This window comes from Phoxinus phoxinus (genome assembly GCF_949152265.1).
Source record: "Phoxinus phoxinus genome assembly, chromosome: 18".
NCBI lineage: Eukaryota > Metazoa > Chordata > Actinopteri > Cypriniformes > Leuciscidae > Phoxinus > Phoxinus phoxinus.
Window position 1 is genome coordinate 12,262,034 of NC_136893.1, and position 16,354 is coordinate 12,278,387.

The 16,354-nt window shown below is 37.8% G+C and overlaps 1 protein-coding gene across 3 annotated transcripts in view; it reads left to right on the forward strand.

Moving 5' to 3' along the window:
• The first annotated feature begins 2,873 nt into the window (after window positions 1–2,873).
• Window positions 2,874–16,354, forward strand: part of fignl2 (fidgetin like 2) — a 51,569-nt gene continuing 38,088 nt past the window's right edge. For 2 of the 3 annotated variants that reach the window (XM_079588139.1, XM_079588141.1), the window contains exons 1-2: window positions 2,874–3,132; window positions 8,262–8,409. The gene's annotated coding sequence lies outside the window, so the exon portion shown is untranslated. Of the gene's footprint in view, window positions 3,133–7,617; window positions 7,897–8,070; window positions 8,149–8,261; window positions 8,410–16,354 lie in introns of those variants that run through there. The other variant, XM_079588140.1, reaches the window with a different exon arrangement.

The window sequence follows — 16,354 nt, forward strand, 5'->3', positions numbered from 1 at the left end:
GGGTTTAAAGGGATAGTTCAACCAAAATGAAAATGTTGTCATCATTTAGCTTCTCAGCCTCAAGTTGTTCCAAACATGTATGCATTTCTTTTTTCGGCTGACCACAAAATAATGTATTTTAAAGAATTTCAGAAACCAAAAATTCGATGCACCCCATTGACTTCCATAGTAGTGTTAAAACCATAGACTGTGAAAAAAAGACATATTCATGTATTTTATGCTTATGTCAATGAGCGTCACTCAGTTAGCCCCTGCTGGTAGATTTCTGAACTACACTAGTTTGATCTACTGTCTATGAGTTTGATGCATAGACAGTATATAAACGGTTTGATGACTAAAGACGGCCATTGTTTAAGCAACATATAAACCTCAAATATAATATGATACTATTTTATTGTATTATTGTAGGTGCCAATACCGACAAATTGTTTTGCTCGATCACTTAATCTGATTCTTAAAAGCGCGAAATTAACATAGTTTCAATTAGTCCTATCTGCGGATCAGTCACATGACAAACATGAAGCAATGATGGCAGCGTCTAATCACGTGCTGTGCAAACGGATCTACCGTGAGGTCAAGCGTTTCCAGGACAGGTATTACAGACCTACATGATTCCATCGCAAAATGCTAAAAGTACAATGGTAACCACCGTTTTTGCCCAAACTGGGCCTATACAGTTAAAACAACAATGCTTGTTATTTAAAATTGATTTTCTTTAACTTTCTTTAATTATTGTAAAGGATCGCTTTAAAAGTCAACAAAAACAAACTACCGGTCACTGAATTAAGTTGTTCAAATACGTTGAAAATTATTCTCTAATAAGTTGTATTCAACACATCAATTCAAAAATATGTCTACCACTATAGCCTACAACTATAGGAACTTTTTTTAGAATTCTATTTTTCTGACACTAGGCTACTGTTTACTCTGTCCCGCCTATGACACCAACATGGCAAAAACAGCTCGTGAATTTGATGTTGGGAATACTATAAAAGAAAACATTTTATTTTGTCAATCATGTCAAAAGATTAAAACATGAAAATGGACACTTTTATTTGTATCTTTGGTAATGCTGAAATAGCTTCCACAAGGGGGCGATATTTAACTGATAATAGTCCATAACACTCAGGCTTGTGCCATTTTAGTACCCTACTACTAACAAGGTAATAACTTTTTTTTAAAGGTTAATTTTAAAAAAATGTTTTTTTATATTTTAAATGGTGTATAACCGGTTATTTTGTATAAGCCATGTTTAAGTGTTATGATTAGTGTTATGGTTGCAGTTCATTAAAATATCAGATGATGGCATAGTGTATCCTCTACGCTTCTCTCTCCCACTTGTCCAGCCACAGTGCATGGTTGATTCAAATTCATGAGTCTGTTATTACTGTAAATTTAGAACTGGAAAGTGTATGGAAAATTGTCATGGACGTTTAATTAATCTCATGATTTATTCAGGGCATTTCCTACAGTGTCTAGTACCTAAGTCAAAGTCATTATTGGATGAGGTAGTGCTTCAGTAGTGCTGCAGCTGCTCACCAAGGCTTTCTTCATTTAAAATGAACACACACTCCTCCCTGACAATCACTGTTTTAATGAGTCTTGGAGTTTGCAGCACTGTTCTTTATGACAACTCAAAAATAATCAACTGATACATTTTTATAACTTTCTTCTCTGATCTTTTTCAATCTTCAAACCTTTAAAGAATTCAAAATTGAGAGGGAGAGAGGGAGGTATAGCAATATTAGCATGCGGCGCCTGGATGTCCTTTCTAGATTTGTAATAAGCAGACTACATGTATTATTCAGGACTGTGTGGACAGGTCCTACTCTGCTCCGTGCTCTCTCGTCCTGGCCCGTCCCCTAGGGACCTGATGCCTAAATCACTATTTCTATTTGATATATTCCCATAGCCCTGCCCTTAAAATGCATAGGGAGAGAATGGTGTGTTCCGTGGGGGGTCACAATGTAGCGGTCACTCAGTAGAAGTCAGAGGTGGACGATACAGATTTATGCATTAATTCCTATCATAAAACAGCAATGTCACCTTTCTTCATGTATGTTGATCTGAAGAGGTCAGAAAGGGACAATTCTGTTTGAATCGTGCCCATATTTTATTTTCAAATCAAATCTTCTTCAGTGTCTTTAGAAGTTTACTTTAGAAGATAAAACTTCTTGGTTGAGACTCGCATCCTTGTGATGGTGGACAGATGTTGTACCATTATTTGGTTAGTGGTTATTTATTTCATTATTCTAATCTATTAGCAGTTTTCCATTGCTGGGTCAATAAAGAGTGTACATGACAAATAAAAGAAAATGTTTTAAAAAATCTAGCTTCCAAACTCCAAGTTCTTGAATAGTCTTTTGTATTCACATTGTTTAAATATGGTTTTGAAAACATTTATATCATTATCAACAAGTAAAGTTTAAATTTAAAATCTCATGTGGTATAACCAACAAGAAAAATTTTTTTTTTGTCTTATTTACCTTAAATACATGAATGTACATGTGAATGTTTTAAAAAAAGGAAGGATTTAAACGGAAACAATTATGAATTTAATATATAGCCTTATATTTAAATATATTTTATAAATCATTATGGTTTTGGGGGAGTTGCATTACATGACATTTCATAACCCAAACTGCCTTAAGTGACCTATTGACTTTGACAGACATTTTTTGTATTGAAAATATGAACAATATTTAAAATGTAGGCTATATTTAAAATGAACAAAATTCAAATAATGAGTGAATACATCATCAATACTTCTTCCAAAGCTTATTATAAGTGTTTATATTTTAGACCTGAGTGAGTGGATGGTTTTTGCGGGAAATTACGAACTGCCTACTCATTCGCCCATGTGTTTGGTCATACCTGTAAAAAGAGAAAAGATGCCCCTGTCACTTTAAGGATTGTACGGTGTGGGAGTTGCATTGGTTAGTCGTCACAACGAACGAACGAGCGAGAAAGGTCGACAAGGACGACGTTAAATCTTGAACCTCTGGAGAATCATCCGTTTAAAAAAAAAAAAGACAAAAAGAGAACTTGACAGAGCTGCAATAAAACGAGAATCAACATTGGCCTGGCTTTTCGGGAAACTGAGGGATTTGAAGTGGCGTTTTTAATCAACAGGTAAGTAGGCCTAGCAGGTATTTAATAAATTGCCATATGTAGCTCTCAAACAGAGTTCATTGTAAAGTAATATGGTCCGTGTACGTTTTGATAGTTTGTTTTTTCGTTTGAACCAAAAAACTAAATAACGAGAAAACACCTTATTTTCGTTTGTCGTTTGAAACCAAAAACAAAGAAACGGTCAAAAAAGAGCCGTTCTCCCGTTTTTGGTTTCTAAATCCAAAAACGAAAAACGACTAAACCAAATACAAATAACGGTCCGATTTTGGTTTTTGGAAATTCCTTTTTTCATTTCTCCGTTTGAAGATCGCCTTAAAAGAAAGATAGGTTGGCCACGTGACCCGAAAATAATAGTAAATATAGCCTATCAAAATAAAAGCCAAAGCTTTTAGAGCGGTCATAATATGCAGCACCAACGTTATATACCAGAGTAACGTAGGAAAAAGAAGAAGAAAAAAAAGGGCTTATATAAACCTGCACCGAAAAAAATATGTTAGCAACAGTATTACAGTAGTTTAATATCGTGCCTACACGTACACATCACCACGTTTAATGAGCGCATTGTTTGGTTCAATACAGTTGGTAATATAGGTTAAGAACTTATTGTGTAGCCTACGTGCAGAGTTAATACTGTTATGTTATATAACACAACGTTTTCTTGTTCTTGTGAGTTTACACAAATAAAAGTAGTTACGACTGATGTATTATTCTTTTCTGTATGATTAGAAATTATGGAGTATTTTAAGTTGTTTCCACTGTTGATAGGAAAATGCGAGTGATGGCACCGACGCCTCCATGTCATGCAGTGCGCGCTCCACCTTTATTTTCTTTATAATAAAGGGTTTCTAAACGCTTAATGTGTAATTAAATGCATTGTGTTCATATTCTGGGCTCGTCTGCTTTTCTGTAGGATAGTTTATTAATAAGGTGTGTACAGCATTAGATATGTAGCCTATCACTGAAGTAGCCAAGCCAAGCTTTTTCTTTATTATAAGGATTTTCTTTGGGAGGTACGCTTTATGTGCAATTAAACGCAATGTTCGTATTCTGGGCTCATCTGCTATTAATAAGGTGTGTACATAATTTGATCTTTTAACATGAATGTCTATTGGGTGCTGCTATTTCTTCAGCTTTCTGAACGTAGATGTATGATAAAGACATGATTGGCTATCAGTTTTATGTGGATAAAGGCATATTTTATACATGAATACACATGTCCTTATAAGGCCAAGAAAATATGACGTTTGAACGACATAGCATCTCGTTATTACGAGAAAAAGATGTCGTTTTAACAACATAAGATCTCGTTATTATGACATAATTGAGCGGAAAAAAAAACTATATTTATGTGACAGCAATGCGTCACCGTAGCCTACGGTAGGCGTCTGAATATTTTGTTATTTTCCCACCCTTACGGTGGAAACCACAATAAATATTAATTTAATTATATAATATAGCGCTAACAGTAACAACTCTGCACGTACACAATAAGTTCTTAACCTATATTACCAACTGTATTGAACCAAACAATGCGCTCATTAAAAGTGGTGATGTGTAGCCTACGTGTATAGGCACGATATTAAACCACTGTAATAAACTAGGCTACTAGCTGTTGCTAACATATTTTTTTCGGTGCAGGTTTATATAAGTCTATTTATTTATTGATTTTTTTTTTCTTCTTCCAACGTTACTCTGGTATATAACGTTGGTGCTGCATATTATGACCGCTCTAAAAGCTTTGGCTTTTATTTTAATAGGCTATATTTACTATTATTTTCGGGTCACGTGGCCAACCTATCTTTCTTTTAAGGCGATCTTCAAACGGAGAAATGAAAAAAGGAATTTCCAAAAACCAAAATCGGACCGTTATTTGTATTTGGTTTAGTCGTTTTTCGTTTTTGGATTTAGAAACCAAAAACGGGAGAACGGCTCTTTTTTGACCGTTTCTTTGTTTTTGGTTTCAAACGACAAACGAAAATAAGGTGTTTTCTCGTTATTTAGTTTTTTGGTTCAAACGAAAAAACAAACTATCAAAACGTACACGGACCGTAATATATATTGGGTGATTTCATTATGGTTGTTGTAGCGCTGTGCCTGTGCTGGAAATAATTTTCAAGTGTCTATTGATAAGTATAGCTAAAGTAACGTCTTCAACTGGTCAGCTCGAGATCCTTCGGCCCTGTCCCAAATGGCGCACTTGATGTGGACTTTCGGTCTCGTGGACTTAAATTGCGCGTGCTCGCTGAGTCTACGAGTCCGTAGGCCGTCCCATTCATCATTTTAACGCTCTGAAGTGTGCTCAGCAGCGCCCCCTTTGTACCCTTGAAGCGGTCTTCCGCGAAGCCCGCATGGATGCAGGCTTCACGCACTTTAACTACCCAGGAATCCTTGCGAATTTGCGAAAGGCCAATCAGACAACGAATGGGAGGAGCTTTGACTCATGTTAACATGGATGAGAAGAAAATATTTAAGTGTAAATATCATTATTTTTATAACCTATGTGTACATTTTGCCAGTTATTACCTACAGTTTATACAAACATTATGGTCATCAACCAGTGGTTGATGTCTCAAACATAAATATAAATATATATTTATATTTAATATAAACATAAATAGCGCACTGAATAATAGGCTACGATCGCATTATGCTTAATTAAATAAATATAAACGAATGTCAGGGCTTTACTGAGTCATATGTAAATGTAGAAATATAATATTTAAACAACAACCGGACCGTCTTCCTATTTCCGGCGTGGCGATCGAGTCTGTCCCAAAAATACCTCTCAATGCGCCCTCGTGCACTCACGCCAAGGGCCCTATAGGTCTGCACTACATGACGTCACCAAAGTGTGGACTCTGAGGAAGTCCACAAGTCCGGAGTGTGCCATTTGGGACAGGGCCTTCTTTTCCATCTACACCGGTGCCGCGAAATTATTCATCCGCACAGTCACGCAGAGCCGAATCACAACCAAAACAATGTTCTTTCTGCAAAATGCATGCAGTTTTGTTATTTAACCGCTAGAGGGCAAGATACATAGTGTATTTTTAAGAATGTTATTTTTATGTTTTCTTTTCTTCATTATGATGACATCAGGACATTGTATCACCCTGACAATTTTTACTTTATGACCCCCAAAAGCTCAAAATGAATTTTAGTCCAGAAAGTAAAAATGAACCTCTTCTATGATGAGCATGTCATTTAAAAATTAATTTTCAGATTGAGACAAATAGAGCGCCATTGACCCAATTATGTTTAATATTAACTTTAATAAAAGTCAATAAAATTAAACTTTTTCAGTTTTCCAGTTGTCCAAAAGAAAACATTATTGTTGCATCTTTTATGTGTTCAGGCAGCCCTGAAAAAAGATATGGCTTCTTTTTCAAGTAAACATGTTTTAGAGCCTGGAGTAGTTTCATTGGCTTCTCTCCAGATGCTGTTTCATGGCCAGAGCTGTGAGCTAATTACACCTTTGTTGCTAATGTTCCTGCCAATAAACACTGTAACTGAGGTCAATAGTTTAGCTGGGCCTTTTTTTCTCCATTTATTTGGTCTGTTAATGATGGGATATCAGATTCCGATCTCTTTTTCCTGTGGTGGCCCCTCTTCGCTCCCCTGCTCTCTGCCATAGCCTGGAGGAGTGTGGAGCTGAGGCGAGCATCTGGGTGAAGCCTGCTGAATGGGGCCCTTTCTTGGCGAAGCCTGCGGTCCAGCGAACGCACTGCATCGCGCACGCTGGCCAAGCGAGAACGGCTCCTATCATAACAGCACCTCGAGGCTCGCTTATAACATCTCCTCCTCCTTTCCTCCCTAAACTCACACCCTTCCTTTTCTGTCATCTCCTCCTGTTCCGTTCTCACCTTTCACCCTTCTCGCTCTCTCCCCCGGTCCAGCGGGTAAAAAACCTTTGGGTTGGATTGTGTAAATGAAACGGCGATGATCTCTGGCTCGGATCAGGCAGAAAGATTTATTGAAAAACGGGGAGGCATGGTGGTCCAGGGGTCCACCGAAGGGGTCAGATAGATGAAAATGACTTGTAACAAGATCATAAAATGCGGACAAAGCTTTGGCTTGCAAAGAAAAGGCCTTGACTCATTTGGCCGGGGTGGGGGCCACGTTGCTTGGCACACATATTCCACATGCAATGAGCAGCTGAACTATTGTCTCAGGTTCAAATGATCTCGCAAATGAACAGACTCACAAAGCTCCGCCCCCTCAATGAAGAGCTAGTGCATCCCAAGGTCACATCTTAGGGACAGAAATGAAGTGATTCGGAGAAGACAGACATTCCCTGCATTCGAATATGCCGGTTTCCTAACTATACAGTATGCGAGCTAAGTAGTACGCCTGTATTGATAAAACAGTGGATGGAAAGTACCTGGATGACCTGCTATTAACGGCGAGATTCTGAAGTGTGCATCCAGTGGGCACTTTACTATCCCATGAGACCAGGAGAGGATTTGTAAATGGCAGTGAAGCGTTGCAACGGATGCCATAGGTCACATGACCATGAAAACATGGCGGATGTAGTATGTCAGAGTTGAATTTGTTCTACTCACTTTCATACTATATAGAACATTTTTTTTAATGCTCGCAAAGCAAGTTTCAAACCAAATGTCGTGCCTACTCTACAGTATGTGATTTCGAACACAGCAATGGTTGTTCACTTGTTGTAGTCTCATACAAGCACTTTCATGTTATCGATTCTGATTTCAGATCTTATGATTTCTACGGGTTCTATCCACCTCATTTTGCTACGCTGAAGTAAGCTATTTTCTGTGAATGTGTGAGACTTCCAATACATAAGCCACTAATTACTAACAATAAACAAAGTGCAGTAAACTGTAAAACTATTTGCGCCACAAACCGGTGTTTATAATTACGACAATACATTAAAAAATTCCAATGTCAAGCGGCATAATGAGTTGTTTTGTACAGCTAAAAATAACTAGAAACGAATGACACCAGAAGCCTCGCACATTCAAGTTACGAATGGCCTCGCCTGCTAAAAATAAGGTACTTGTAACACTCTGCTTTTGTGTATCTCATTCATGCCAGTATTAGAGACCATCTTTTGAAATGCATGTGAAATGAAGGCTCCTTCTCCATTTGTGACTTCCTGTGTACAGATTCAGCCTGCGAGAGGAGACACCGCACACCCTTCTGAGCTGAAATCCTGTTAACCCATGACCCATCACTTGACCCAGTGGAGTGTTGGAGGGGACTAAAATCAAGAGTGAAACAATGAAACTCTAAGAGTCACAGTCTCATGCTTAAGTGAGTAAGAGAAAAGTAAATCTCTTTTGTTGCTGTTTTACATCGGGCAGTTTAAGTTGTGTCGGAAACGTGATGTTATAAGTGAAGACTGAGTCTCTCAGCCATCTCCACTAGTATTATATCAGAATCGCTGTGACAGTGAACCTGATGTCTAGTTCAGTGATGCTCGTAGGTGAAGGTCTGTGTGATGAAGGACACTGAGGCACATCACTGCCACCTCACCTGTCAGTTTTAATGGCTTCCATGCTCCCTCACCTTCTCTTTCCCTGCTACCTCTCACCTCTACCACTGTATGTTGACATAATTAATATAGACAAACCTAAAATAGCTCAAAATTAAGATATTTCATCATATTTCTTATATTTTAATTTGCCCCCTTAACAACTGTCATTTTTATGAATGTATGAGGACTTTTTTTTTTAAATCATTGGAAATTAATAAAATCTTAAAATGTTTAAAATATATATCTTTTTCTAGTTATCTCAAGCTCTAATATATTTTATTGGGTAGAAATGGCTGATAAATTGCTATAGAGTAAAACAATATATACTGATCATAAACAGTGTAAATGCTGTAGAACGTTCAGTTAATGAAAGTTCTGGAATTTTCTGGAGTTCAATTATTAAAATATATAAATATTGTTCCACTCCTAGTTTATGAAAATAGAAAAGTTTGAATATGTTGGGTGCCTTCAAATAATGTCTTTGACTGACAACAGGGGTCCAGAAATCAAAAATATTGAGAACTGCTGGTTACATTTGGCTTAAACCAGCATAGGCTACTGTATAATACGCATTAATCTGACTGAATTTTATGCATTTTGTCGTATATATTTGGACAGAGACTAGCTTGACTATGCAAAAACCTGCTGTGGCTTGATTATAATTAGCCTATGCATGTAAACATGTGTGCTGCAGTGTAGAACCTGGATTTTAGAATTTATTAGCATTTATGTTTAGAGTTTCTTCTGTGAAGTTAATTATCTTTTGACAGGTGACAAAGCGACAACATTCTACAGCTTCTATTACAATTAAGTTAAACTGCTATACAGCTCACTCAGCACCTATTCAAAACAAACCATATTACCTCTATAATTTGTGGTAGACATTTCAGGAAAAACCTGTTGTGGTCAATGCCACATGAGTAAGAGAAAAGGTGTGGCGATTGCTGTAGAACTTTGTGGACCACTGATAAAGCTTATCTTGGAACCAGAATGACAGGCTTTCACACTTCTAATAACCCTCCTCCTAGCATGTTAGCATTGTAGCTCTGAGGTACATGAGATTATTTACCGAAATATTGTTTACATGTTGTATATTATATATGAGAGAGACAAGTACATACATTTTCTACACAAATGCTCTTACAAACCTGTAGGTTTTCAATTCAGAAGTCACTTAGTTTATAAAGTTGAACAAAACGTTGAATTATAACCCATCTTCCTGGAAATATATTTCTTTGTTGACATGCTGAATAAAAATGTATACCAATTACCACCTCCATCAAAGTGGGTGCCTGCAATACATGTTCCTAATAGCGATTCGATTTTCAAGGCCGTGGATGGCAGATTAGATTTATTTCCCGCACATAGTTAATCCACTCATCTCAGTGTCTCATGCATTGAGGAGCACTCATAATTGCAGCACGGCAAAGGTGCAAAAGTACCGGCTTACGTGCCTGTAAAGAAAAGGCCGATCTGCTGGAACAATGACAATATGGCTGGAGAATTAAACGCGTCACTGACCCAAGCTTTTTCCCTGTGCTCCTCGTCCCATTGTGCTAGGCTGATTGATTTTGACTGGGGTCACCTAAGCCCGTGCTGGGAGGCATGGTGCGCTGCGCACAGGGCTAAACGTTTACATGCATTCATTTAAACACACATGCACGGGCACATGCACACAGGCACGCGCGCATGCCAGGGCACACGGGGTCAGCAGCCTGCGAAGGGGTTTACTGTACACAATTTGTATGTGTTGTTTCGATTTGAGGGTTATTTGTGAGGTCAGTAATCTGGTCAGTGAGATAAAAAAACTAAAATAATTTGTATATATATATATATATATATATATATTGTATTGTAGTTCTTTGGAACTTTCTGAGCAGCACAACTGTAACATTGATAGTAAGAAGAAATGTTTTTTGAGCACTAAATCAGCATATTATAATATTGACTGAAGAATTATGTATGTGACACTGAATACTGGAATAATGCAGCTTTACCATCACAGGAAAACAAATACATTTAAAATATATTCAAATAGAAAATGGTTATTTTAAATTATAATCATATTTAGCAATATTCTCTATATTTACATATTACAGGACTTTCTTTTTGTTTTATTTTATTTTGTACCATATTGTACCTAATGTATTATATTATATTCATCCCCCTAAAAACACCCTACAGAATGTTTACTAGTACATTACAAAAGCCAACAAACAGCCAGGGTCCTTAACAAATATTAGAGATGCATGTGGGCTCCCCCCGCATTGATCTATTGATCTGAAATCAATAGAGGTGAAGTTTTCCAATAATTCATCATGAATTGCACACTTTCCTCACTGCAAGTCAAGTGAGAAAGACTACAAGAGATAACAAAATCTGTACCACTGAACAGCATTTTTTAAATAATATCCTGTTTTTTAATTACTAGTTTATAGTATTAATGTGCCTCCTTCATAAGTCACGAGGTAGAGATCTTCTGAGAAAGTCTGTGACATGTCTTAAAGGATGTGTGTGTGACCTGTCTTTGTTCCGTCCATTAGTCTTTGTCTCTTTCGAGGTCCGCAGCGCTGGAATAGAACACATGATCTTGGATGCAGTGGGCAGTTAAACTTAACAGTCACTGATGAATGTTTAATCCTTGTTAGAACAGTATAATTAACACCACAGGTCCAACTTGTTTACAGTTTTCAGGGAAATCCTCCCACAAATACTTGTCACTGCATATTAAACCGTGATAGGAGAAAGAAATTACACACTTAGCTTTAAATTACATTCATGGTTTTGATCAGCTATTTTCACTTTTCCCTCAACCATTCAAAAATGTGGGGTTGGTAAGATTTAAAAAAAAAAAAAAAATAATAATAATAATAATAATAATTCTAAACATGCAGTAATAGTGTGAAATATTTTAACATTTAAAATAACAGTTTTCAATTTAAATATATTTTATAATGTAATTTTTCCTGTAATGTCAAAGCTGAATTTTCAGCATCATAACTCTAGTCTTCGGTGTCACATGATCCTTCAGAAATCAGCCTAATATGCTGATTTGCTGTGCAAGAAATATGTTTATTATTATTGTGCTGCTTAACATTTTTGTGGAAACTGAGATGCAGAATTTGTTTACAGGATTCTTTGATGACTAGAAAGTTCAAAAGAACAGAATTAATGTAAAAATAGAAATGTTTTGTAACATTGTAAAAGTTGTTACGGTCACTTTTGATCAGTTTAATGTATCCTTGCTGAATTAAAGTATTAATTTATTGAAAAATAAAATAAAAATACAAACACATTTTCTGACCCCAAACCCTTGAACTGTAGTGTATTAAAAGCACCAAAAATTTGGGAAGTTTTTTTTTTTGCTATATGATGATGCCACTAGTGTATGGTATCTTTATGGCACATTTCAATTATTTAGTTAAATATAGCCAGTGAAAATGGAGAAAAAGTGTTGTAGCGTGGTCTTTAAGATGCAAGAATAACTGTTATCCTCCCCTTCACTAATTGCATCTCTATTGTGCCCACCGGTGCTGTGGCCTGCTGACTGACAGCTGACGGGCTGCTTTTGAAGAGATACCACATGGTGTGTCTTTTTAACAGAGACTGCAGTGCATCCCTGCAGCGTCCCATCCTGTCCTAATATAGCAACACTTTAGCAGCTTGCTGTTTAAATATTACTGCTTACTTAGATGATTGTTGTTGTAGTGAAGTGTGTAATAGCTTTTATCAGTACGTAGATGTCTTCATCTGAGTCTGCGATGAAGCCTTTTGATTTGTGTGCGCATTAAGTCTGTGAAAGTGCGCCGCAGCACGTTCTCGTGTGTGCTTGTGCATTTGAGTGACAGGACCGTGGGAGTTGTATTGAGTAGTTTAGCTAACTTTGGCACTCCTGACTTTGGAGCCCCTATTCATGCCCCGCCCCCCCCTCACACTCACACACGGCTCCACACGGACTCAAGGCAACACGCTTTGACTCACACGCTCATGCATAGGCGCACACTCTCACGCACGCAGAACCTTGGAATTCCAGTAGGGCCAGGAGGCAGAGAGGAGGCTGATGGGGGACAATGGGCAGGACATCTGTCATGCGTGGCTGCACTCCGTCCACTCACAATGGAGAGAGGGAACCGGCGAGTGGTGCCTTTCTTTCCTCTCTCTCCTTTCCGGGGAGACTTCTGCATATCACAATGGTCCTTTTGTCCCCTCGTTGCTTTTTTTCCAGCATTTAACCATTTAAATCTGCTCCTTTTCTGCCAGCCTTTCTTTTTTTATTCCTGAAAAAGAAAGCAAAATCAGAGAATCTCCCTTCAACTCCACTGCTCCGTACATGACATGCAGGGATATACATTTGTGTCTCTGAACTTTTAGAGAAAGAGAGGAAATCATGGCAGCATTATAGAATTACTTAGCACTTTCGAAATGTAGTTTTCAATTTTCAATGCAATTGTAATTAAATATATATTATTAGAATAAATATTTAGAATATTGATTCTGCTTTTCAAATTATGCATACTTTTTTTTTTTACTTTATTTCCAAACTCAAGGTCCATTAGATTTTTCTAAAGGATTTTCAAAAAAACCTTTATCCTTTCACATCGAGTATTCTCTCTCTCTCTCTCTCTCTCTCTCTCTCTCTCTCTCTCTCTCTCTCTCTCTCTCTCTCTCTCTCTCTCTCTCTCTCTCTCTCTCTCTTTCTCTCTCCCTCTCTCCCCCTCTCCCCCTGTCCCTGTCCCTCTCTCTCTCTCTCTCTCTCTCTCTCTCTTTCTCTTTCTCTTTCTCTCTCCCTCTCTCCCCCTCTCCCCCTGTCCCTCTCTCTCTCTCTCTCTCTCTCTCTCTCTCTCTCTCTCTCTCTCTCTCTCTCTCTCTCTCTCTCTCTCTGTCACTTTCTGTATTCCACCCTATTTCTCTCCATGGGAAGTCTCATTATAGACAAGCTTTCACACACTCAACTGTAGTCGTTTCTCCTTGGTTGATACCTTTCAGCTTATTGACCACCACATGCATATGAGCGACAGTCTTGCAGATAGCCAGAACTGTCCCGAGCACCATTGATTGGCCAATCCAGCAGCGTTTGTAGTGAGAGGCCTCTAATTACCAGCGGCCCTTCTCAGCTGCAGCTTTTAGCCTGTTTTCAACACACTGCCGCTCATGTAAATTGCAAATTGATTTCTCAACCGGCCTCCCTTTTTTAAGGACTTAAGGGGTTCAAGACAGTCCACCATTGATTTAAGTCAGACTGCAATGTTTTATTGCTGTCAGCCGTAAGGCTTTTCAAGGGGAAAACTTCAAGAAAGGCTTTTGGGTTTCGCATTCAAGGACTTTGGAAAAGTCTCAGAAACCTTTGTTCCTTACATCCAATTTGTCTGAAATGTTATCTAAAGCCAAACAAAGTGCGAGGTGAGCCACACAGGTGTGTCAGCTAATGAATGAATGCTTCTTTAAGAATTCGGAAGTTTGGAGTAAACTGAGGTAGATTGATTTACTACTTCAGCATGGACGTTGAGGCTCCCATGCTAGGCACTATAATACACTGACTGGCAACCCTTACTGCTGTGTACTGGGCCTGGCAGTTAATTGTTCCCAGCTGTTGTGGCTCAGGGAACAAAGACACTTTTGAAAAGGTGATCTGTTGATTGGGGCACCAGCCTGACTTCCTTTAATGGGATGTGGATCACAGGAAAGGTGGCATCTGTGTACAGCGTTGCTGGTTCATGTGGCCCAGGGCTAACACTCACACTGTAACAACAGTGGCCCATCTGTGTGTGTTTGTTTAAATCAGAGCGCATGTTTTTCATGTTTTAAAAGGCGAAAAACAAAGCAAGCAAAGAAGAGAAATGGAGTGATTCTGACGAACACTTTAACTTCTGGTGTGAAGGAGGGTGTGGTTGGGGGGGCGGTTTAGAAGTCAGACATGCAAGAGCCTTGTAAATCATGTGATTAGGGTTGGGGTTGGGTTTTGCAACCTTAACATTAGGGATGCACCGATAGGATTTTTTTTGGCCAATTCATTATGATATTTGTCACTTCCTCTATTATTTGTACTTTTGTTATTCAAATAGATTAGCGTTTTAAATGAGCAAAGTTCAAAAATGCATGCATTTTAAGGTATACAAGCTTATTGCTGCATAATCAAATAATTTCTAGTATTGAACATTAATTGGATCCATTTGACATTCAACTGGCCAACATAAATGCATAAATACAACAGAACAAAGATGAATAGTAAATAAACAGTGCTTTTCAGGTAGATCTAGTAGTATTCAGTTAGAAAAATAAAGCAATACAATGTAAAATATATACTTCATTGTATAAATTAAATATAAATTATTTAATACTTATTACATTTACAAAAGTAGTTTAGTCCAGAGTAGTGAGTGACACAGTGTTTTATTTCTCACCTGTTTACGTTCATTTAAGACATAACTGACAATGTTTTCAAGAATACTCGCCAAGACGGGCATTTTGAAATAATTTTGTTTGAATTAGAAGTGAAAGAGAGCTCAATTCAGTATTTGCGCACCATCTAAAACGCAGCTTTCCGGGCACGTGCTTTGAATGTGTGCACACACAAAATTTCTCACACCGTGAGTAGAATGGAGTTCTATTTCGCGTCTTGCCCTTGAAAATTTTAATTGATTTGGCAAGGCTTAATGCGTGCAAAGGATTTTTATGAGGATGCAGCACAGTGACAGTTTTGATAATTGTCCCGACTCATTATTGTCATTCACACTGGCACCAGGCAGTCTGTATTGTCACGCGGCACGCCCTGCTCTATTTTGTACAGCTTTTACTTTGTTTTAGCACGTATTTAATTATTTAATCTGTTATTCATGCTTTAGTTGATAGGCCAATGAAAACCATGCTTAAGTAAAAGTAGAGATACCTTATAGCTATTAGCCTACTTCATTACAAGTTACAAGTCACCAATTCCAAAGGCACTTGACTAAACGTTTCAGAGTATCTGCTTTTAACAGTAGGCCTGATTAAGTATTTTACTCATGAATCTTTCTCTTTTACAAGTGACACAAGCATGAGTATGGAAGTGTGTAAAAACAAAAAGATAAAGAAACATAAGACAGAGAACCTGAGTGAGTACAGGCAGACCCACAGAAGCACATGTAGAAAACATTCTGCTCACTTTTCTCTTCACACCAGGATAAATATTTAACAGGGCCTGTCAGCAAAACTTCACTCTGTCTTATCTCTCTCTGGGATGGAGGGAAGGAGTGGAGAAATGTTGGCTTTGTAGGAGAGAGGGATTGTCAGAGAGGAAGAAAAAGGGACAGAGAGAAAACCAAAGAAAATGAGACACAGAAAGAGAGAGAGAGTGACAGAAAGATTTCACATTCTAGACTTGTATGACTGGTTCATACTTCCCTTTGGGCCCGTGTTCACTATCAGACAGCCCGTCTGCTGCATGTCCTGACACGGCTGTGGCCTCCATTAGCTGTGAAGATGAAGCAAAGAACAGACATTAGCTGAAATGTTTTTACCATATGTTCATGTTCTTATAACTCTGAAGAAGTGCAAAAATGTTGCACAGATTATCAAAAACAAAAAATTAAACGTGTTTGTTTGTAACTGTAATTGGTGGCGCAATTGCTATTGTTTATACCTAGGGTTAGATATTTAGAGGCATATTTTCAGATGGTTTTTTTTTTTCATATTTTTCTTTCAAAATATACAAACATACAAGATTTTAAGATGTATTGACATATA